This window comes from Ranitomeya variabilis, chromosome 3, assembly GCF_051348905.1.
Source record: "Ranitomeya variabilis isolate aRanVar5 chromosome 3, aRanVar5.hap1, whole genome shotgun sequence".
NCBI classification, from domain to species: Eukaryota; Metazoa; Chordata; class Amphibia; order Anura; family Dendrobatidae; genus Ranitomeya; species Ranitomeya variabilis.
The window spans coordinates 700,114,416-700,139,888 of record NC_135234.1 but is presented as its reverse complement, the minus strand read 5'-3'; the positions used below and the strand labels follow the sequence as shown (position 1 = coordinate 700,139,888).

General features: G+C 44.3%; 1 long non-coding RNA gene across 2 annotated transcripts in view; it reads right to left on the bottom strand.

Annotated features, from left to right (window-relative positions):
- Positions 1–25,473, bottom strand: part of LOC143818534 (uncharacterized) — a 173,955-nt gene that overhangs the window by 95,900 nt on the left and 52,582 nt on the right. The window contains exon 3 of one of the 2 annotated variants that reach the window (XR_013224591.1): positions 23,982–24,046. The exons of the other annotated variant lie outside the window; for it this stretch is intronic. This is a non-coding gene — a long non-coding RNA (uncharacterized LOC143818534). Of the gene's footprint in view, positions 1–23,981; positions 24,047–25,473 lie in introns of those variants that run through there. 2 annotated transcript variants of the gene reach the window in all.

Below are 25,473 nucleotides of genomic sequence, written 5' to 3'. Positions count from 1 at the left end.
TGATTGATTTCTGATGGACACAAGATGATCCCTTGGATCCTGTCAGACGTCTCTCACCTAAAGGTACCTTCACACGAAACGACGCTGCAGCGTTAGCGACAACGATGCCGATCACTGCAGCGTCGCTGTTTGATCGCTGGAGAGCTGTCACACAGACCGCTCTCCAGCGACCAACGATGCCGAGGTCCCCGGGTAACCAGGGTAAATATCGGGTTGCTAAGCGCAGGGCCGCGCTTAGTAACCCGATGTTTACCCTGGCTACCAGCATAAAATGTAAAAAAAACAAACAGTACATACTTACATTCGCGTCCCCCGGCGTCCGCTTCCTGCACTGACTGACTGACTGAGCGCCGGCAGTAGCAGGGCACAGCGGTGACGTCACCGCTGTGCTGTGCTTTCACTTTCACTTTGCGGCGCTCAGTCAGTGTGGGAAGCAGACGGCGGGGGACGCGAATGTAAGTATGTACTGTTTGTTTTTTTTACATTTTACACTGGTAACCAGGGTAAACATCGGGTTACTAAGCGCGGCCCTGCACTTAGTAACCCGATGTTTACCCTGGTTACCAGTGTAAAATATCGCTGGTATCGTTGCTTTTGCTGTCAAACACAACGATACACGGCGATCAGACGACCAAATAAAGTTCTGAACTTTATTCAGTGACCAGCGACATCACAGCAGGATCCTGATCACTGCTGCGTGTCAAACTAAACGATATCGCTAGCCAGGACGCTGCAACGTCACGGATCGCTAGCGATATCGTTACAAAGTCGTTTCGTGTGAAGGTACCTTAACCAAACCAGATCTCACACTTGGCACTAATGAGGCTCGTTAAAGGGTCGACATTATCTTGCTACTTCCTATAGGTGGCCCTAGAGTTTAGTCCTCTTCCTCTCTAAAGAGACAATTTCCCTCTACCCGTGAAATGCTCCCCATGCCATTGGCTGCAACACAACCCCTAAGCATGATTGATCCACCCCATGCTCAGTGGTTGTTGAGATGTTCTTTCTCTGAAATTCTGTGCTCTTTTTTCCCTTATCGGTCCACAGGACTTGTTTCCAAAATGTATCAGGCTTGTTAGATGTTCTTTTGTGTACTTATGATGCTGAATTTTATGGTGAGGATGCAGGAGAGGTTTTCTTCTGAAGACTCTTCCATGAAGGCCATATTTGTGCAGGTATCTATGAACAGTAGAACAATCTACCACAACTCCAGAGTCTGCTAAATCTTTCTGAAGGTCTTTTGCAGTCAAGCGGTGGTTTTGATTTGCCTCTCTAGCAATCCTACGAGCAACTCTCATTGATATTTTGCTTTGTCTTTCAGACCTTTTATTGACCTCCACTGCTTCTGTTAACTTTCATTTCTTAATTACATTTCAAACTGAGGAAAGGGCAACTTGGAAACGGTTTGCTATCTTTTTAAAGCCTTCTCCTGCTTTTGCGGGCCTTTACCATTTTCAATTTCAGAGTGCTAGGCAGTTGGTTAGGAGAACAAGTGGCTGCTGTTTTTGACACAAAGTTAGAGGCAACTGGGTTTTTATGAAGCTGGGAAATTTGCATCACATGGCCTTTCCTAACATTGGTAGTGAACAAGCCATAATCCTAACAGGCTAATTAAGGTCTGAAACTTTGGTCAAAGTTACCTGAGCACACAAATCTCCAAGGGTGCCCAATCTTTTGCACCTCCCCATTTTCCTTTTTGTAATTTTTAAAATGTAAAAAGTCACAATGTATATTTTGGCTAAAATACCATGAAAACATGTCATTTTTAACTTTAGGCCATTTTAGAGATCATTTAATGTTTAACTTGCTTAAGTGTTCACAATAACAGCCATTTTAACCAGGGGTGCCCAAACTTTACATGCCACTCTAGAGCAATCATTATCTGCATCACCACAACATGAAGAATTAAAGGAATGAAGTAACACAAGACTTAAGATAAATATACAGTTATAAAGTACAGCATAGAGAAACTCTAACAGTTCACTCATCACTATTTCTTATTTCTCCAGCATACCTGCAGTTGTTGCTATTATTCCAGCAATGTGGAGGTAGACAGCACAAAATTAGCACAAAAGTCATGTAGTCATGACTTTGGCTCTGTTGCCATGTCAATAAAGACCAAGGGCATTAGAAAAGAGGCAACATTGGAACAGTAGCAGCGTCTAGGTAAGAATAATTATCTTATTTTTATGCAATGCAAATATCAAAGACTGACCGTCACTTCCATACAGAGAACAGGTGTAAACAGGTGAATACTAGGAGTAGCCATATCTATATATAACTAACAAATAAAGTTGCACTCAGTAACGCTATAGCATGCAAACAAGAAACACAGTGTATGAAATTAGGATTGTATTACTGCTTTAGAAAATAGGAAAAATAAGGTACTAAATTGGCCAATTCATGAGCGCCCAGCAGCCATGACAGGGCGATCCTCTATGCTGGTAACCAAATCTAATGTGATTCCTCTCCTAGGCTGAATCCAGCTGTGATTAAAACCGCCAGAGGCTGATGAGTAAAGTGATTGGTCAGAGAGCCTATGCAGGATCCTACCTACTCATACAAATGTAGGCATCAGCCCAGGAGAGAAATCACATTAGATTACCAGAAAAGAGGATCGCCTTGTCGTGGCTGCTGGGTACACATGAATTGGCCAATTTATGCTCTAAGTATCTTAATTTTTTCCTATTTTCTACATAAGTAATGCAATTCCAATTTCATATATTTCATGTTTGCATGCTATAGCATTACAGAGTGCAACTTTATTTGTTAGTTATTTATCCAGTGCAAACCTGTGTATAAAGAAGGAAAGCTGGAAACCCCCTATATTATAATTTTTATGTCAGATCTTGAAATATTATTTCTCTTTTATCCTTTACCACCAATTTCACAGGGATAACCAATGTCCAGAGCTGCTGAACCCAAGAGACCGTCACCCTCCCTTAAAAGGAAGCCTTCTGTTTCCTTTGTCTCCTATCAGAACTAAACTCACAGGAGAGGAAATCATGACTTCCTCCAACTTGAGGGATACAGTGACTCAGATTTTGTGAAAAGGATGGAAATTAAATGTCAGGAGAATCCTAGAACAACAGAATAAATAATCAGGGCCAGATATCTTATCTTTATGGCATGATACAAGGCAATGTTCTGCTTTTATCTAACTAGTTATATTTAGGAAAAGACAGAAACAGTAAAATCTCGACCTCAGCCCTTTGCTGGAGAAATGTTGCCTGTGGGATTGACTTAGCAATAAGGAGAATAATTTATAATGTCTGCAAAATATTATACTATGTAAACCTATCCATGTGAGTAGGCTGCACTGAGCGAATTTCCATGCTCCAGAAATCATTGCACTGACTAATACTTTAACTTCTGTGATGCTGCAATGATACAATCTGTGATTCTGGTTCCATGTTATTATTGTGATTGTGAAATTGTAATTAAAAGAATAAACCAGTGAGTGTAACACTGATGTGACTCATTACTCCTAGCCGGCCAATAATGAGAGAATCTTTCAGCACTGGTACAACTTCAGACACATATTCCACATCGCTCACAAGAGCTTGGCATGAGACACAGTTCATGTAAAGAACAATCATCGCAACATGTTGATTTGTGGTGAAAAATACGCATGTGCCTAGTTGGCTTAAAGGGTTGTTCCCACTTAGAAAGGCATCGGATAGCCGTGATAACTTGTAAATGATGATGGATGCTTAGACCCAACTGAGCCTGAAAGTGGAGCTCTGAAGGATCCCATTTGAATGATGTGAACGTTGTTCTGCCATAACTTAATTAATTCTCTGTGGGACTGATGAATATAGTTGAGTGGAGCTCATAGGCAATACATGGAATGGATACCATTCAATCGTTGTAGATGTTATTGTCCTTGTGCAATAGGAACCTGTGATTGTTTTATCATGAGGGAAGACAACAGAAGCTATGAAACATTTGCTGGCTGTCTGCCATTACCCCAACAGGTTCTAGTCTGAAACGAATCAATGCTCCTATAAGGCTGTTGTTTAGGTTAGGCAAAGTGAGGAGCAGGTTATTGGGAGAAAATTCCCTCATACTGAGTACTGCAGTCAAACATTGTTCTGATTTGGTTAGGTCTGTGAGGTTGATAGACACCAAAGGATGGAAGATACCAGCATTCTTCTCCTTCCTTTTCTGGTTGTGCAGGCTCTGCGTGATCTCTGTCAAAAGATATTGGGCATGAACTCAATTAAATGTTTCTCCATCCCTGGTTTCCTCTTTCAGGTGCGTTTTAAAGATGAAAACCTTGCAGTTGATTGCTGACGATTGTTTGGCAACCTCGTTCTTGAAGTACAAAAGGGGAAAGATACTACCCAGCCGTTGGAATCATGCAGAGCAAATTCCTTTTCCATGATCTTAATTAATTCTTTTGTCATGACTCAGGACGGAGTGGTTCTGACTCTGTCTTGGTCAGGTCAGGGTTAAGTCTGTCCTCATCTCTTTGGTTCTGGGGCAGCTATTTAATGCTGGGAGTTCTGGGTCCAGTGTCGGTGATTCTTCCGTCTACTCTGTTTGAGATCGCTGACCCAGGTTACTCTATGTAATTTTTGTTCCTCTGTGTGTGTGTTTTGCTGTGTATGACCCAGTTTTGTCCCTTGACTATTGTCTCTGTCTTTCTGCTCGGTACTGATTCGTCCCTCCTGGTATTCTGACCCCTTGGCTTGCCCTTGCCTCTGTTTACTCGTCAGTCTCGTCCCTGGTTATCTTGTTTCCATCTGGCTTCTGACCCTCGGCTTTGCTTTCTGACTTCGTTATCGGCTTTGCCCAATGTATTCTGTGTTCTCGGCCAGCTCCCCATCCTTGTATGTGGTAGCTCTGCCCCCTGTGATTACGTGACCAGCTAGCTCCACCCCTTGTGATCACGTGGCCGACTAAGCTCAGGTCATGTATGCTTTGTGTTGTGAATTTGGATTCTGGGCTCCCCCGGTGGCTACTGGTGGAATTGAACTGGTGTCTTCATCTTCTCTGTTCACCTGTTCCCATCAAGATGTGGGAGTCGCTATATAACCTTGCTGCTCTGTTAGTTGCTTGCCGGTCAACAATGTTATCAGAAGCCTCTCTGTGCTTGTTCCTGCTCCTAGACAACTACTAGATAAGTTGGACTCTTGTCCATGTTTGTTTTTGCATTTTGTTCCAGTTCACAGCTGTAGTTTCGTTACTGTGTCTGGAAAGCTCTTGTGAACGGGAATTGCCACTCTGGTGTTATGAGTTAATGCCAGAGTTTTAAAGTAATTTCTGGATGGTGTTTTTTGATAGGGTTTTCAGCTGACCATGAAAGTGTCCTTTCTGTCTTCTGCTATGTAGTAAGTGGACCTCAAATTTGCTAAACCTATTTTCATACTACGTTTGTTATTTCATCTCAACTCACCGCCAATACATGTGGGGGGCCTCTGTCTCCTTTCGGGGTATTTCTCTAGAGGTGAGCTAGGACTAATATTTTCCTCTGCTAGCTTTATTTAGTCCTCCGGCTGGGCTGGGCATCTAGAATCAACGTAGGCATGCTACCCGGCCACTGCTAGTTGTGCGTTAGGTTTAGTTCATGGTCAGCTCAGTTCCCATCTTCCAAGAGCTAGTTCCTATATATGCTTATGCTATGTTCTCTTGCCATTGAGATCATGACAGCTTTGCGCTCCTCAGTCTCCGCACACCCTGTTTAATGGTGCACATCCCCTGTTAGCACCCCCAGGCTTAACCCCAGTGACAATATCTCCATGTGAGGACGTTATCACCGATCAGACATTTTTTCGGCAGCTTTGGGATTCACTGTTTGCCATGGACCTGCTCTGTGCTTTGTCAGATCTGGTGGATAACCTGACTAAAATGTTGCAGAACCTGTCTGTTGAGCAAAGAGATTTGATTACTTCCCACCAGCAGGTGCAAAGGGAGTTGGCTGATACTGTTAACTCTATTTGAGGTGCCCCTTCCCCGTCGGGCAATGTGGATGCTGTAGTGTCAGATGTCTCTCTGTCTTCTCCTGAACCCTCTGTCGAACTTCCGGATACTTTTGCTGGGGATAAAAAACAATTCCAGGTATTTTGAGAAAGTTGTAAATTATTATTTTCCCTGCACCCTCGGTGCTCGGTTGATGAGAGTCAAAGGGTGAGAATAGTGATATCTCTGTTACAAGAGGGGCAGCAGGCTTGGGCTTTCTCCCTATCTCCAACCTCCCCTGAGAGACTGTCTGTGAATTGGTTCTTTGAGGCATTGGGTCTGATTTACGATGAACCCTTTCAAGTGAGTTTGGCAGAGGACACAATTTTGGGTCTCACCCAGGGAAAGCACTCTGCTGAGTGATATTGTTCGGAGTTTAGGCAGTGGGTTTCAGAAGTGTCTTGGAATGACTGAGCTCAGAGGGCTTTCCGAAGGGGTCTGTTCGAGAATTTAAATTATGCGTTGGCTCTGCATCCTCCGCCAGACTCTCTGGAGGGCGCCATAATACAGGCTGTCCATAAGTACCATAGACTGCATAAAAGATGAGTGGTGCAACATGAGGCTCCGTTATTGCTGCTTAAACGTAAACCTTCTTCACCGGTTGAGCCCATGGAAGTGGGGGCTGTCTACTCAAAAGAAAGAGAAAGGAGACGTCGAAGGGAGAACAAACTCTGCTCCGGGCCATTGGAGAAAGGACTGTCCCTCCTGCCTGCCAGATTCCAAGGTCTTGGGAAATACCTAGGTACCTGCCGAGGAGGTTACCCAGACCCTCAGGTACTTTTTTCCTCAGTTTTCAAATTATTGCTAAAAGTGGATGTTGGTGTATACAATTGTTTTGTTCCCTTTTGTTCTGCTTTTGTGGATTTTGGATATTCAGTAAATTTGATTGACTCAAAATTTATGACTTAGGGTACCGTCACACAGTGCAATTTTGATCCCTACGACGGCACGATCCGTGACGTCGCAGCGTCGTATGATTATCGCTCCAGCGTCGTAGACTGCGGTCACACTTTGCAATCACGGCGCTGGAGCGATGCCGAAGTCCCCGGGTAACCAGGGTAAACATCGGGTTACTAAGCGCAGGGCCGCGCTTAGTAACCCGATGTTTACCCTGGTTGCCAGCGTAAACGTAAAAAAAACAAACAGTACATACTTACATTCCGGTGTCTGTCCCCCGGCGTTCTGCTTCTCTCCACTGTGTAAGCGCCTTAGCCGGAAAGCAGAGCGGTGACGTCACCGCGTCACCGCTGTGCTCGCTTTCCGGCCGGCAGGCGCTCACAGTGCAGAGAAGCTGAGATGCTGGAGGACAGACACCGGAATGTGAGTATGTACTGTTTGTTTTTTTTACGTTTACGCTGGTAACCAGGGTAAACATCGGGTTACTAAGCGCGGCCCTGCGCTTAGTTACCCGATGTTTACCCTGGTTACAAGCGAACACATCGCTGGATCGGTGTCACACACAACGATCCAGCGATGTCAGCGGGTGATCAAGCGACGAAAGAAAGTTCCAAACGATCTGCTACGACGTACGATTCTCAGCAGGGTCCCTGATCGCTGCTGCGTGTCAGACACTGCGATATCGTAACGATATCGCTAGAACGTCACGAATCGTACCGTCGTAGCGATCAAAATTGCACTGTGTGACAGTACCCTTACTGTAAGATAGGGACAGTCAGGTTGGAAAACCCACAAAAGAAGTGTCAGATTAAGAGACAGATTAGTAAAAAACCGGATCAGTAAGTCTAATCAGAATTGGTTAAGTACTGCGGTACCAAAAGGCAATTTTAAGTGTGGACACTGCTCTATGTGCAGACAACACGTAACGGAACGGACCCATCATATAGGAGCATTGAGACATGTAGTGAATGATTTTATAACATGTAGGACAGACCACGTAGTTTATGTGGTTTTCTGTCCCTGCAGATTTTACTACATAGGGAAGACCATACGAGCAATGTATGTCCGTTTCCGTGAGCATTGCAGGTCGGTGGTAACGGGTAAGGGTGTACCGCGCTTGATCACCCACATAAGAGAGAGACATGGGGGCAGCGCAGAGTGCCTTACCTTTGAAGGGATCGAGAAGGTCAATTTACCAGCCAGAGGGGGCGATCTGGATAATCTCCTTCTCAGAGCCGAGGCGAGATGGATCATGCGCAGTAATGTATTTCTCTAATTATAGCGGTGATGAAAATTATATGATGGTCTTTAAAAATTAAAATTATATTATGCTGTTTTGTGATATAATTAAGTTGGGGATTGTTATTCCGCGCCGTATAATAACATGCAGGTATGATGTTAATGAGATTATTAAGTTGGTTTTTACTTTTTCAGCCTTTATTCGCAAGTTCATAGGTAGACACACCTTGTGTGATGTTGTTTTAATTTGTGCTTTTTATAGTAAGTGTGTTTTAGGATGGTGGGAGGGTTTTTTTGGTGGTGGAGGGAGGTGTCTTGGCCAACACTATATTTCCGCTGTCTTACCCTTGCACTAATCGACCCGTAGAAGCGCAAGCATAGCGCGAAACGGCCGTCGACCCTGTTCTCCCCTGCTCACACGAGCTCAGGCTCCGTCGTCCCCTGCCATGAATTTTATCTGGAAATGTTGCTAATAAAAGTTTGAATTCGTTGAAGACTGGTGAGTGCCCTCATCCTTTCTAATTTGTGGACTTCAAAGCCATGAAAGTGGTGGCCATTGACTCTACTCCTTTCACCAAGGATGGGATCCATTTTGTTACTAAAGATTTCATCCTTAACCCCTTCACCCCCGGAGCTTTTTCCGTTTTTTCATTTTTGTTTTTCGCTCCCCTCCTTCCCAGAGCCATAACTTTTTTATTTTTCCAGCAATATGGCCATGTTGGGGCTTATTTTTTGCGGGACGAGATGTACTTTTAAATGATACCATTGGTTTTACCATGCCTTGTAACAGAAAACGGGAAAAAAATTCCAAGTGTGATGAAATTGCAAAAAAAGGGCAATCTCACACTTGTTTTTTGTTTGGAGTTTTTGCTAGGTTCACCAAATGCTAAAACTAACCTGCCATTGTGATTCTCCAGGTCATTACGAGTTCATAGACACCTAATATGTCTAGGTTATTTTTGATCTAAGTGGTGAAAAAAAAAATTCCAAAGTTTGCTAAAAAAAAATAAATAAAAATTGCGCGATTTTCCGATACCCGTAGCGTCTCTAATTTTCGTGATCTGGGGTCAGGTTAGGGTTTATTTTTTGTGTGCCAAGCTGGCGTTTTTAATGATACCATTTTGGTGTAGATATGTTCTTTTGATCGCCCGTTATTGCATTTTAATGCAATGTTGAGGCGACCAAAAAAACATAATTCTGGCATTTTGATTTTTTTTCTCGCTACGCCATTTAGCGGTCAGGTTAATCCTTTGTTTTTATTGATAGATCGGGCGATTCTGAACGCGGCGATACCAAACATGTGTTTGTTTGATTTTTTTTAATTGTTTTATATTGATTGGGGCGAAAGGGGGGTGATTTGAACTTTTATATATTTTTTATTTTTTTAATATTTTTAAACACTTTTTTTTAAAATTTTGGCATGCTTCAATAGCCTCCATAGGAGGCTAGAAGCATGCACAACTCGATCAGCTCTGCTACATAGAGGTGAAGTACAGATCACCTCTATGTAGCAGAAATGCAGGTCTACTTTGAACGCCGACCACAGGGTGGCGCTCAAAGCAATCAGCCATCAACAACCATAGAGGTCTCAAGGAGACCTCTGGTTGTTATGGCAATGCACCGCTGACCCCTGATCATTTGACGGGGGTCAGCGGTGCGCGCACTTCCGGCCGCGCTGCCGGGAGCGCTAGTTAAATGCCACTGTCAGCGCTTGACGGCAGCATTTAACTAGTTAATGGGCGCGGGCGGATCGCGGATTGCGCGCACATGTCAGCTGTACAAAACAGCTGACATGTCGTGGCTTTGAGGTGGGCTCACTGCCGGAGCCCACCTCAAAGCAGGGGATCTGCCAACTGACGTACTATTCCGTCAGCTGGCAGAAAGGGGTTAAGGTGGGCCCTGTTCATCTGGAGCATATGACCTGTTTCATTCTGGACAACCTCCCTGCTGGGTTGCTTTTGGGGTTCCCTTGGTTGCAATGTCATAACCCAGTCATTGACTGGGAAGCTCGAGAAATTGTTAAATGGGGTCTGAATTGTGAAAATAAATGTCTGATTTCAGCATCTCTGTCTTCCATCCGGAAGATATTCCGGAGTACCCGAAGGACTTCGAGGATGTGTTCTCCGAAAGTCAGGCCGAGGGGTTGCCACCCTTTTGATTGTGTCATTGACCTGGTTCCAGGGGCTAAATTGAGTAAGGCTCGATCATTCAACCTTACTTTCTCATCCCATTACTGTGATTACTGATCACAAGAACTTGGCCCACATTGAGGCTGCTAAAAGATTGACCCTAAGGCAGGCCTGGTGGTCACTGTTTTTTGCCAGATTCTAGTTCTCGATCACTTTTTGTCCAGGATCCAAAAATGTAAAGGCCGAAGCCTTGTCCCAAAGTCTGGATCCGGTTTCTCCTCCTGAACCTCCAATCTCCATTCTTCAACCTGGGGTGGTGGTGGCTGATGTCGCGTTGGGGTTGGAACGGGAGATTCGTGAAGCTCAGTCTCAAGCTCCCTCATCCAAACCGGCTGATAAACTGTTTGTTCCTATTCAGTTTTGCCTCAGGGTGCTTCGGGAGTTTCATGATTCAGCTCTGAGTGGTCATTCTGGGATCTCGGCTACGCGGGCGCCATTGCAAAGGTTTTTTGGTGGTCCTCGCTTTCGTCTGATGTTAAGAAGTTTGTGTCTGCTTGTGAAGTTTGTGCCTGCTCTAAGAGCTCTCATAACTGGCTTGGGAATTGGTGCATTTGCCAGTTCCTGATAGACCATGGACACATTTGTTCATGGATTTTATCACCAATCTTCCCTCTTCCAAGGGTTACACTGTCATATAGGTGGTGGTGGACAGATTTTCTAAACAAGTGCACTTCGTAACCTTGGTGGTTTTGCCTTATGCGGAAACTTTGTCCAGGTTGTTTGTACAGCATGTGGTTCGTTTGCATGGTGTGCCTTTGAATGTGGTGTCTGATCGTGGAGTGCAGTTTGTGTCCAGGTTTTGGAGGGTGTTTTGCAAAAGGCTGTGTGCTGAGTTGTCCTTTTTGTCTGCATACCATCCGGAGACCAACGATCAGACTGAGCGGACCAACCAGTCATTGGAGCAAATTTTGCGCTGTCTTTCCACTTCCAGACAGGATGATTGGTGTGATGCATTGCCTTTAGCGGAGTTTGCCTTCAATAACCATGTTAATCACTCCACAAATATTTCTCTGTTCTTCTGTAATTATGGGTTCAATCCACATTTTGGGGAGTTCTCCCGTTTGGACTCTGGTTGCCCTGGGGCTGATGTGGCTGTTAAGCGGTTGGGGGACTTATGGTGGGAGGTACAGAGGAATATTGGGGAGGCTCAAAGGAAGTTCAAGATTTTTGCTGATAGGAGACAGGCTGTGGGACCTACGCTCCAGGTTGGGGATAAAATTTGGCTGTCAACTAGGAACATTAAGCTTAAGGTTCCTGCGGCGAAATTGGGGCCTAAGTTTATTGGCCCTTATGAGATCACGGAAGTTGTTAACCCGGTGGTTTTTCAGTTGCGTCTCCCCTCATCTATTAAGATCTCCAATGTTTTCCATAGGTCCCTGTTGAAACTGTAGGGGGCTGAAGGATCATTGAATCCTTCACCACCCGTTTTGGTTCATGGTCAGGAGGAGTATGGGGTGGAGCACATCGTGGATTCTCAGATTCCGTCATTCCCTTCAGTATCTTGTGCATTGGAAGGGGTACGGTCCGGTGGACTGATCTTGGGTTCCTGCCCAATCAGTTCATGCTGATCATTTGGTGCGGTCTTTTCATGCTCGATTTCCTGGAAAACCTGGGGGTCCAGTGACCCACCGTTGAGAGGAGGGTACTGTTACAACACAGGATGGGGTGGTTCTGGCTCCGTCCTGGTCAGGTCAGGGTTAAGTCTGTCAGCCTCTCTTTGGTTCTGGGGCAGCTATTTAATTCTGGGAGTTCCTGGGTCCAGTGTTGGTGATACTTCCGTCTGCTCGGTTTGAGTTCGCTGACCCAGGTTACTCTCTGTAATCATTGTTCCTCTGCATGTGTGTTTTGCTGTGTATGTCCAGGTTTTGTCCCTTGACTATTGTCTCTGTTTTTCTGCTCGGTACTGATTCGTCCCTGACCTCTTGGCTTGCCTCTGTTTACTCGTCTGTCTCGTCCCTGGTTATCTCGTTCCTGTCTGGCTTCTGACCATTGGCTTTGCTCCCTGACTACGTTATTGGCTTTGTCCTTTGTATTCTGTGTTCTTGGCCGGCTCCCCATCCTCGCGTGTGGTAGTTCCACCCCCTGTGATCACTTGACAGTCTAACTCCGCCCCTTGTGATCACGTGACCGGCTAAGCTCAGTTCTTGTACGCTCTGCACTCCTCGGTCTCCGCACACCCTGTTTACTGGCACACGTCCCCTGTTAGCGCCCCCAGGCTTAACCACGGTGACGCTGTCCCCGTGTCACTACATCTTTGTCCTCTCTTGCAGGTGCCAAATTGCTTTCTTCACTTGTAGAATAAATCACCATTAACCTGAGGTTGTTATCACAGGACAGGAACGAGTTCTTGTTGTCATAGGGTTCTTGTTGCAGCTTAGTCACTCAGCTTCTCCTTCACCCAGAAATGATGTGGGCATGACTGAAAATAAGTGCTGCTACCATTTGGCAAGATATGAGTCTTACATAATGAAACATTTGTAGGCCTCTTCATCTTATCTATGCAGATATTGCCTATGACACTCCAGCCACTAAAAAAGTTGGTGAAATGGAGCATCATGTGTCTATTGATTTGCTGACATGCTTTGAGTAGCCGGAAAATGTCTCTGCCAAGCAGAATCAGATTGTCTGCACTGTTGTCAAGGGCTGTAGCCTCTCGTGTTGGGATCTCCTCTGTATTGGATGGTATCTGATTGCAATCGACAAGAGTGTATAGGGGTATCTCCACATTGTTGTCAAGAGAAGCCTCTACAAGACCATTTGCGTTTCTCTCAGAGACCTTTGAAACACCACTGCCGGTTAAACAGATCAAACAGTTCTGATTTGCAAGTGATCAGTTGCTCTGATTGTCCAGGATGGCATAGACCCTTTGATGTACCATTCACATCTTCGCACATGAATTGTCCCAGATGCCATCTCTGCAGGCATCTGGGAGAGATACTGTGATAGGCCTTTTTGTTTGTTCTGCATCCTCCCCACCATGGCTTGTGGTAGGCAGGGAAAGTATAAGCTGTGCAGAGTTAGGGTGGGATGGATGGAGCACTTGCATGTGATCCTCACTGTCATACTCTAAACACATCATGGGCGGACATACCGCCGGTTCAACCGGTGCGGCTGCACCGGGGCCCGGAGGCTCTGGGGGGCCCCTGCAGGGCGGCTAATATAGAGGGCAATCTGGCCAGTCTTTCCGGCCCCGAGGGCCCCCTGGCCAGATTGCCCTCATGTGCGGCAGGCAGGGAGCAATCCCTGCAGCTCCGCTGCCTGCAAGAGAAAATGGCAACGGATCTGCAAGGAATGAATCCATCCTGCTTCCTTTCTCACACAGACAGCAGCAGCTGAATGACATCATCATTCCGCGCTGCGGCTGGGCGAGACAGGAAGCTGCCGGCGTGCAGCTGCAGGATAGGATCCGTGCGCAGAGGTGAGACATCTCCTGTCTTCTTCAAAGCTGCTCCTCCTGTCTGGTGCTTGTTGTTAGATCACCCCCCTTCTCCCTGCACACACTTCCAGCCTGTGCAGAACGGGGTCTGCACACTCATGGCTGGAAGGAAGCTGCAGCTGTGTGCAGGACCTCAATCACCCCCTGAACAGGAGGTAAAGAATGGTCTGAATGTGACGGATTGTTTGCAGAGTAAAGAGGGGAGGCAGGGGCTGCAGTCAGAGACTAGAAGCAGTGATTTACTGACTGTGACCCCCGGAGCTTTGTGTTCTCTGGTCAGTGCAGGATTTTCATCCACACACAGCAGGGACCAGAGAGCTCAGAACTCGGGAACACAGTCACTAAATCACTGGGTCTATTCTCTGACGGGACTCCAGTCATCATCACTGCAGTATCAGATCCGGGCTGGGACTGACCCCTGAACCCATCCCCACAGTGAAGACTTTTTCACATATACTGTATCTGTTGCATTAAACACACAGGTACAATACATAGACACATATAAGGGTACTAGATGGTGGCCCGATTCTAACGCATCGGGTATTCTAGAATATGTATGCGTAGTGTATAGCACAGGCCACGCAGTACATTGCACAGCCCATGTAGTATATTGTGCAGCCCACGTTGTACATTGCGCAGCCCACGTAGTAAATTGCGCAGCCCACGTTGTACATTGCGCAGCCCACGTTGTATATTGCGCAGCCCACGTTGTATATTGCGCAGCCCACGTTGTATATTGCGCAGCCCACGTTGTATATTGCGCAGCCCACGTTGTATATTGCGGAGCCCACGTTGTATTTTGCACAGCCCACGTTGTATAGTCACGTAGTACATTGCCCAGCCACGTAGTATATAGCACAGCCATGTAGTATATTGCCCAGCGCACGGAGCATATTGCACAGCCCATGTAGTATATTGCCAAGCGCACGTAGTGTATAGCACAACCCATGTAATATATTGCCCAGTGCACGGAGTATATTGCACAGCCATGTAGTAGATTGCCCAGCGCACGGAGTATATAGCACAGCCCACGTTGTATATTGCCCAGCGCACGGAGTATATTGCACAGCCCATGTAGTATATTGCCCAGCCCACGCAGTATATAGCAATGTGGGCATCATATCCCTGTTAAAAAAAAGAAATAAAATAAAAAATAGTTATACACTCACCTTCCGGAGCCCCCGGATCCAAGCGAGGCCTTTACCGACGCGAGGCCTTTACCGAAGCTCCTCGCGCGGTCCGGTCCCAGGAGTGCATTGCGGTCTCGCGAGATGATGACGTAGCGGTCTCGCGAGACCGCTACGTCATCATCTCGCGAGATCGCAGCATGGAGCGGTCACCGGAGCGTCGGGCAGGCGTGTTGTCGATCAAGGGGCCGACGGATGGTGAGTATATAACGATTTTTTATTTTTTTATTATTTTTAACATTAGATCGTTTTACTATTCATGCCGCATAGGCAGCATGAATAGTAAAAAGGTGGTCACACAGGGTTAATAGCAGCGGTAACGGAGTGCGTTACCCGCAGCATAACGCGGTCCGTTACCGCTGGCATTAACTCTGTGTGAGCGGTGAGCGGAGGGGTGTATGCGGGTGCCGGGCAGTGAGTGCGGGGAGTAAGGAGCGGCCATTTTCTTCCGGACTGTGCGCGTCGCTGATTGGTCGCGGCAGCCATGACAGGCAGCTGCCGAGACCAATCAGCGAACGAATAACCCTAACAGAAAGAAGGACAGACAGACAGAAAGATGTAAGTACCCCTTAGACAATTATATAGTAGATGTTTCCACTGTCAGTAAACTCTGCGGATTGGACGCTGTGTACATCCGCAGCATCCAATCCGCAGCATCCAATCCGCAGCAGCCAGATGTTACAGCATAGTGCATGAGATTTCAAGGAATCCAATGTCCACTATGTATGCAGTGGCGCCCGCAGCTTCCCTGCGGAGACGGACATGCGGCGCATCTTTCTAGACCGTAGCATGTCTATTTATCTTGCGGAGACGCTCAGTCTCCGCAAGATAAATATCACAGTCCAATGTATAGGATGCGGTGATTCCGCATATGTTCAATGAACACATGCGGAATCATCACTCGTACAAAAGCCGGCAGCGCTTTGGACTGAGTGGACATGTGCTGCATCCAAAGCGCTGCCGATTCCTGACCGTGGAACCATACCCTTATACATTAATGTATAGTATGTCACATATGCAGTAGACACAGGTGTTTATTATACATGGGCATATTCTACAGTATATGTATGCATTTTATATAGGTATGTGGTCAGTATTATACATTAGTATTTGTAAGCCAAAACCAGGAGCGGCGATAAATGCGGAAGTGGTGACATGTTTCTATTATACTTCTCCTCTGATTGTTCCACTCCTGACTTTGCCAAAACAAAAGCTGCAGGCTATGTATGTAATCTGGTGTTTGATGGGAACTGTTAATGTGTGATTGGTGAGGACGTGGTGCAGAAGTGGAGTTTTTCCAAGAGTGGGCAATGAGACTGTGGAAGGTTCGAGGTGTGGAAGCAGAGCTGAGGTGAAGCCTTAGCGGAGTCTCAAAGGGCCCAAAAATTTTGACAGCATGGGGCCCTGAAATTCCTAGTGGCAGCCCTGGGTGGAGGAGAGGGCAATGATGGGGGTGATGAGGCAGAAGGCAATGATTGGGTTGATGGAGAGGGCAATGATGGGGCAGAAGGCAATGATTGGGTTGACGGAGTGGGCAATTATGGAGGTGATGGGGCAGAAGGCAATGATTGGGTTGATGGAGAGGGCAATGATAGGGGTGGTGGGGGAGAAAGCAATTATGGGGGAGGTAGAAAGGGCAATAATGGGATGGTGGGGAGAAGGAAATGATGGAGGTCCTGGAATGTTTAATGATGGGGTGGTGAAGAGGAGGAAATGATGGAGGTCATGGAATGGGTAATGATAGGGTGGTGGGGAGAAGGCAATGATGGTGGCAGTGGAAAAGACAATGATGGGGTGGTGGGGAGGAGGCAATGATGGAGGTGGTGGAATGGGCAATAATGGGGTGGTGGGGAGAAAGCAATGATGGAGGTGGTGAAGAGGGCAATTAAGGAGGTGGGGAAGAGGGCAATAATGGGATGTGGGAGGAGGAGGACAATGAGGGATGTGGGGGATTGGGGTGAGAGGAAGGGGGATTGGGATGGGAGGAAGGGGGATTTATAATGGATTTGGAACAGGGGGAGGTGGAGAAAGACGTTATTATCGATAATTATTATGTCTAACACAGTCCCTTAGTATAAAGTGTACTCACTTATTATGTATAGCACAGTCCCTTAGTATATAGTGTACTCACTTATCTTTAGCACAGTCCCTTAGTGTATAGTGTACTCATTATGTATAAAACCATCCTTAGTTACATAGTTTCCTCTTTTGTTATGTATAACACCGTCCCTTATTACGTACCATCCTCTCTAGCTATGTATGATGCCCTCCTTTATTATATAGCTTCCTCTGCTGTTATGTACAGTGCAGTCTCTTACATAGTGTATTCTTGATATTTTTGTTATTCACAGCGCCTTCTTTTATTACATAGTCCCCTCTCTTGTTAGATATAAAATGACTACTGATGGAGGAGCCGGTGACCAGACTACCAGTCCATCAGCTCCTCCTTTAGAAAAGAAGCTTTCTTATGCTCCATCAGCCATCATTGCATTTTACAGCTAACAAGACAGGACGGTATGTAATAAAAACACAGGGCTCTATAAAATCCAATATGTAAGGGACGGTGCAGTACACAATAGGAGAGGGCACTGTATAATAAGGGACGGCAATATACATAATAAAGGAGACTATTTAATATATATACATGTATGTGTGTGGAGATATATATATATATATATATCTCTTTGTCGCCTTTATAGGAGGGGGGGCCCAGACACATTTCCTGCACAGGGGCCCCAAGCTGTCTGTGTCCGCCCCTGAAACACATAATAGTAATTTTACAGTCTTTAGAAAAATCTTCAGTAGAAGCACAACTTTTGAAATATACTCAAAACTTCCTTGAGTTGTATTCCTTGACCAGTTTCTTTCTGAAGCTGATGCACTTCATAGGGGATGTGGATTCTTATGACTATAACACATACGATTAGGGTTTTCAACCTTCTCACCTTTGTTGTTCTTGTCTGGAGTTGATGTAGGTATGGTAAGAATATCAGTCTTTTTTGCTGACAATGGACTGCTGCAGTTTCTGTTGCTTGAACATGGACTCTCATAATTAGTAGGAGATAAACCAGGGCAACTGGGTTCCTCATAGTAAAAGCTTGGGTTAGTCTTATACTCTGCAATATCCTTGATAACATAACAGAAATAGTTCTCTTTTATATTTTAACCAAATTGTGGCCCACATTTCTTTTATACTGTATGGCAGCTTGGAGACTATTGGGTTTAACCAAGAGCAGTGTCCAAGTAGCTGAGGCTAGGTGGATGAGTGTCTGCCTTGGCTAGCTGAAGTTCTAACAGCAAGTCACTGAACACTTGAAAGTTTGAACTGTCCTTGCTGGGTACAGTGCCTTGAGAAAGTATTCGGCCCCATTGAACTTTTCAACCATTTCCCACATATCATGCTTCAAATGTAAAGATACCAAATGTAAATTTTTGGTGAAGAATCAACAACAAGTGGAACACAATTGTGAAGTTGAACGAAATTTATTGGTTATTTTAAATTTTTGTGGAAATTCAGAAAATGAAAAGTGGGGCGTGCAATATTATTCGGCCCCTTTACTTTCGGTGCAGCAAATATAGTTACTTAGAAAATTGGAGACGTGTTCAATACTTATTTCACTTGTTGTGTTTTTGTATGTATTTCAGTTAAGAAGCAATGCAAGGATGAGAAATAGTATACCTTCTGCAGGAACTATAGCCAGTTTTATTATACGCAATATTTTGGGGCACAATTTGGATGGTTTTGTGTCTTTTAGTTAAATGCAACTTATGACAGTATGCACAAATACACAGATTCTAGCATATAATCACATCTTATGTTGAACTTATGGAATGAGACGCTGACCAGCAGATCCCTTTATTCTGAATTGAAACGTAATAAAATTATTGTGGATTTTTAAGGTGGATTTTGTTGATTTGTAATGTAAGGGTGAAATTTGCGTTAAACGGCAACAAAATCTGCAGTTAGATTTGCATGTAACAAAATACCACAATATCTGACCTTGGGATTGGGACGAAGCAAAACTGAAGCTTTATCTCTGTGAAGTCTGAAGCTTCATGCATTAATCCTATAAGGATTATATGTAATTTAGACTATTTAATCTCATGACCCCTTCATGTTGTCACTTGCCCCATTGTCTATATTATCCAGAAAGCTCCTTTGCAAAATAAAAAGACCACCAAAGGTTCAGATGGAGATCATAGGATAAGTTGTGGTTACAGCTGGCAGAATAATGCCTACCTAAGTATTTACTGACCTCCAGATCACATCTTCTGCATTTCTTCCACAACAGACCTTTTACAAAATTGCCCCAAGACATATGTCAACCCATATATCTTATCATTAGCACCGTAGTCATAAGGAATGACAGGGAAACCGAGAAACTGTCGTGAGGAGTCAATCGGCTGACTCAGTGGCCTCATTGCATTGTTTGATTCTTGGGTTAGCTGCCTTTAGCCATAGACATGGAGCTTATTTTATGATTCTTGTGTCAAACATCAACATTTGTATTGCATATGTTTCTGCATGAGACAATTTCAACAAATTGAGAGCTATAACTGATATCTTCCCATTGTTATGACTCTATATTCATACAAACAGTGATTCTTTTATAAAAAAAAATATATAAAACTAAAAGTAAATCTTTAAAAATACTAAATCCAATACAAAGTAAAGCTGGTCATAAACATTAGATAAACGATGTCCAAACCCTATCAATTTGGTAGGATATCCTGATTGTAAGGTTCAGTATTTAGATTTGTAAGCTGAGTGATCTCCTTGGGAAATAAGATATTTTTTACCCAATAGAAGGAAACATGCTCAATTGGGGAAGCTGAGCATGTGGGAGTCAGGCTACTTTCACACTAGCGTCGGGCTCGGCCCGTCGCAGTGCGTCGGGCCGAGGTTACCGATGCTAGCGTTCTCTGCGCCGCACAACGGGGGCAGCGGATGCATTTTTCCAGCGCATCCGCTGCCCCATTGTGAGGTGCGGGGAAGTGCGGGGAGGCGGGGGCGGAGTTCCGGCTGCGCATGCGCGGTCGGAAAAAGCGTACCGTCGGGAGCAAAAAACGTTACATGTAACGTTTTTTGCTCCCGACGGTCCGCCACAACACGGCGCAACTGTCGCACGACGGTTGCGACGTGTGTCAATGCGTCGCAAATGCGTCGCTAATGTTAGTCAATGCAGAAAAAACGCATCCTGCAAGCACTTTTGCAGGATGCATTTTTTCGGCAAAACAACGCATTGTGACGTATTGCAGTTAACGCTAGTGTGAAAGTAGCCTCAAGTGACCTACCTGGCTGTAGTCTGACTACATTCAAGAGTTACCTAATATGTTAGGATGTATGACAAAGCTTGCAAAATATCCATTGATATAGAATGATATATAGTTTCTGTTTCATAATTTCTCTCTCTATACACATCTATCTCTCTCTGTGTCTATCTGTCCATCAATCTGTCTCTCTATCTTATGTTGTATCTTCACTCTTGCCTGTGGTCCCTTTTTTCTAGGGTAACATTTTGGAACCTCTTTAGAGAGGACCTATGACTTGCTTAAACAAATTAAATAAATACCTTAAAAAAATCCCTGACTCTTCTGCTCTTTTTCAATTTTCCACTGTATCGTTTAATTCCCAAGATATTCCCATTTGTTTGGTGCACAGTATGTGAAATCTCTGCTTGCAGTTCAACAGGGCTTTTCTTCAGAATTTTCTTATACCCCTGTCTCCGAGAAGCTGACAATCACAGCTCATCTGCTGATTTACTAGTTGTCTTAGATGCTGCTCAACTGTGAGTACACCCCTAAGTGAAAATGTTCAAATTGTGCACAAAGTGTGAATATTTTGTGTGGCCACCATTATTTAGAAGCACTGCTTGAACTCTCTTGGGCATGGAGCTCACTAGAGCTGCATAGGTTGCCATTGGAATCCTCTTCTCCTCCATGATTACATCACAGAGCTGGTGGATGTTGCGCTCCTTCACCTTCCATTTGAGGATGCCCCACAGATGCTCAATAGGGTTTAGCTCTGGAGACATGCTTATCCATTCCAGCACCTTGACCCTCACTTTTTCCTTAGCAAGAAAGGGGTCATCTTGGAGGTGTGTTTGGGGTTATGTTGGAATACTGCCGTGCGTCCCAGTTTCCAAAAGGAGTGGACCATGCTCTGCTTGAGTATGTCACAGGACATGTTGGCATTCATGGTTCCCTCAATGAACTGTAGCTCCCCACAGCTGGCAGTACTCATGCAGCCCCAAACCATGACACTCCCTCCATCATGCTTGACTGTAGGCAAATATTGTGCAAAAAGGGAAAAGGCTTCCAACTTCAAAAATTTGCAAAATACTTTTTATTCCAGGGCAGTTGCAATTACAGTGGGTCATTATTTATTTTGTCACATCTTACTTACCATCTGTATATATCTTCTTACCTCTGGTCATCGTTTCTTTGCCATGCTATCTTTACGTTTGTTTGCGGCTAGTCATGTCCTTATACAGGTTCTGCACTTGCAGTAACCTTTTGTTACATGTGGTGATATTTCTGGAGCTACAGCTGGACAGCTGCAACTTATGTAGTACGAACTCTATTTACATCTCTTGGCTTTAAAATGCAGATTGCTTTGTTTATTACCATTTCACTCTTTCATTTAATTTGGGGTTATTTTCTTTTTGGATTTTGCACATGTCTCTTTATAATCAAAACCATACCATTTAATCTGATGACCATTGTATCAGTTAGCCCTTAAGACTGCATTTTGTGAGGGCTTCCCTTTTCCTTTTTTCCCTTTATTATTTACATAATATTTTTATCTTTTTTTTCTTGTTGATTTTAATCATGTAATCAATAAAAAATGTACTTTTTTAATTTTTTTTAATATTGGCTGTGTATCATACCTATAGGTTTGTGCAGACTTTTTTTTCCAGTAAAAAAGATTCCATGATCACAATGGAAACAGCAATGCGTTTCAAACGCACGCCTGCAATTTTTTTTTATCACAGATAGGCAGCTGCTTAGAAGAACCCATGGTTGCTGTTTTTTGGCACAACGTTAGAGGAATCTGGGTTTTTAACAAAACTGTGAAATTTGCATCACCTGACCTTTCCTAATGATGAACAAGCCATAACGCTAACAGGCTAATTAAGGTCTGAAATCTTGGTCAAAGTTATCTGAGCACACAAATCTCCACGGGTGCCAAAACTTTTTCATCTCACCATTTCCTTTTTTGTAATTTTTAAATTTCCTTTTTTTCCCTAAAATACAAAGGACATGTGTTATCTTTAACTTTAGCCCTTTTGGAGATCATTTAAACTTCAATGTGCTTAGCTGTTCACAATCACAGTAAACTTGCCAGGGGTGCCCAAATTTTACAAGCCACAATATGTGCTTACATGGTATTCATCAACGCTCATTTTCTGGAATGAAATAACGTGCTCACTGCTTGGTGCGCACAATCGGAATACAGGGCAGAACAAGAACTAGTGAAGTAGGCAGGAGTTGTGCTGGTTAGGGGTGGGATTCTCCAATTTCCTGGTGTGCCAGTCCGACCCTGGCTGCCATAGAATGAGTCGACTTGATTTGTTACTCTGTGACAGGGCCCGGGAATCACCGCTCTTTTTACTGTGTGGTTTCAATATGTCTCTTCCCACTGGCTGGGGGTCAGCCATCATAGAAGTAGCCCTTCATTCTTGCAAGTACCAAGATGTACCCACTAAGGCGAGCTTATACAATCCCTTGCTCGCTGTGTGTGTCTTATATTGGGGGCAACACACTTGGAGCGTCTTTTCTCTTTTTCTTTTCATAAGCTAAAGAACAGGACAAGTGAGGGATTGGAAAGTAGCTACGGCTCGTAATATAACCTGCCGTGTCCAAATCCTCAGATTAAATATGGGAATAGCTATGGAGGATATTCAATAAGTTAAAACATAACTTTTAATAAATATATAAAATGCTTGGACCCTAACAAAAACACATAATAGACAGTGTAACAAAGTGCTAAAGTGAACCAGTGCTAGAAAAGTTTAAAAAAATTGGAACAGTCTTACCAATTTGGACGGACAACTGGAAGAGGTCTCACCAGTTCTGTGGGGTGGGTGGTTCCAAGATGAATACACAATGCAGGAGCAAATAGGCCAAGGGTAGGGATAATTAATGTAACCACTGTCTTCCCTGTGAACCCTTAAAGAGCTCCTGTCCTCACAAGGACAGGCCCCAAGTGAGCCCTGCTATGGCCTCCCACCAACCACAGTAGCGGAGAATCCTCAGGGGAGTTATATAGAAAAAATGTCAGTGGATCTTCTAGAGATTCAAAACAAACAGTCCATCATAGTCCATACCCAGGGGGGTTAAATGGAAAAAATGCCGATGAGTCTCCTGATGAAAAAGAGACAGTCCATCAGAGTCCCTACTGGTCCGAGTATGTCTCCAAATAAGACGGATCCCGCAGTGGCTGGGATTCCGCCATGCAACAGCAAAAACTACGGATGTGTCCGCCGTTTATCATCCAAGTGAGGGATTGCTAATATTTGTAATCCTTCTGAGCTCTTTTATGAATACGTTTTATGGACTGGAAAACCTCATTAGAATTAAAACCAAGTAGATGGACTCAATGTCAACCAGCAGCTGAAAAAGCAAATTATTTATACAAGTAATTAAAATGGAATGTAAAAAAAGTGTAAGATTGCCCTAGTAAATAAAACTTTTCAGGATACTTCTTCAGGCCTGTATTCAAAGAATGATATTGAACAGATTTCATAGGTAGATTGATAGAAGGCATAAAGACCTCCTATATAATAAAAGTTTTGAAACATGTATGATGTTTAGCTTTAGAAAAATACTCTGTGGATGTGATGCTTTTTTAATGTAAGAAATATGTCCAGTTACAAAAAATGAATTTGGATAATTTCATTTGAGAAAGCAGTTGCCTAGAGGGGTTTAGTTTAATTCTAAATTTCTTGATTTGAGAACAATATCAAGATTGAAAAAAAGCAAACAAAAACAAACTGCATGTACATCTTTTGGTAAAACACAAGGATAAAATAACTTTTATTCAGAATTTCCATTAAATCAATTTTGGCATTGAACAGTCCATAGGCATAAAGCAATATCCTATGACACGTCGGCTTCTGGATGAATCTCCTCTACGAGGAATGGAAAAAAAGAAGTTCAACGATTTGGAACAAACAGTCCTAACTTCAAGCACATTGTTATGATGTTGGGAATCTGAAGTGAATTCTTACTGTTAATCTGAAGAATGAATGTTGGAGTAACAATTTGCCTAGAGGAGTTTTCTCTTATATGGTTCACAACCAAAAAGATGTTGTACAAAAATAGATCTTGAACACATAGGTATTTCATGAAACATCTCAAAGAAAATTATATTACATTTTCTTGGTGATATGAAAATAGGAAAAAGGGACTTTTCCCCCATTTCTACTACTAGTTAAAACAACAAAGTGTGCTTTTTTATCACAATATTAGATTTAAAAATGTTTTTTTATACCATTTTAATACACATAACTTAGAGATATACAATACTGTGCAATAGTGTGCTTTTAGGCAGTTGTAGAAAAAATGCAACACGATAAGAATACTTTTCAAAAATGTTAATTCCAATACTTTGTTGTTTTCAATTAAAATGCAAGTGAATCAACAAAAGAGAAAACTAAATCAAATTAATATTTTGTGTGGCTACTAGTGATGAGTGAGTATGCTCGTTACTTGAGTTTTCCGAGCATGCTCAGGTGTTCTCCGAGTATCTTGGGCATGCTCATAGATTATGTTTGTGTGGTGCCCCTGAGGGTCCAGTCGCCACAGAGGTACTGCACTCAGCCAGAGGTGTGGTACTCCGCTCTCGGGTTAGGAGGGGGTACTACCCGAGACCCACACTTTAGCATCCAACACCACACCACTCCAGGCCAAGGGATCTGGGTGGACCCTATTGAGGGAGGGCCCCACCTCAGGCTGAAGGGGGACTAGATAGAGTGTGTGGGTGGAGTGAAGAGTTGTCATGAAAACGAGAGGGAGGAGTTAGTCAGTCAGTTAGTTGGTGAGGAGGAGTTGATCGGAGCAGACATGAAGAGAGGAGCTCCTGAAAGAGAGAGAAGGAGTCCTAGGGGTCAGAGAAGTGAGGAATCCACCCATGGCACCCCAGTCCTCGCTGACCATAGTCGGGTGGAAGGACCAGGTCACAGTGGGGGACCGGCCCCAGACTAGTGGAGGAACGGCAAGTCTCAGCTAGCATCCTGGAGGCTGTGGTATCTGTATGTGCCACAGCCAAGTCCACACACATTTGCTGAAAAGGCAGCTATATAGGGTCAAGGGGAGACAGGACCTGAGGCTGCTGGCTTGGGACACTGTGTGCGAGGCGCAGGGCGAAGCCGGCGCAGAGAGATGGCCAGAAAGGTGCACAAGAAGGGAGTGTCAGAAAAGTGCACCCAAATTACCTGAGAGCTGCTGGACCACAGACCCGGAGGACACAGCACCCGGCTGGAGACTAACCAACTGACTGTGAGTAAAGTGAGAAAACTGCACCCTGCTGTGTCCTCAGAATTATTACTGCGTCACC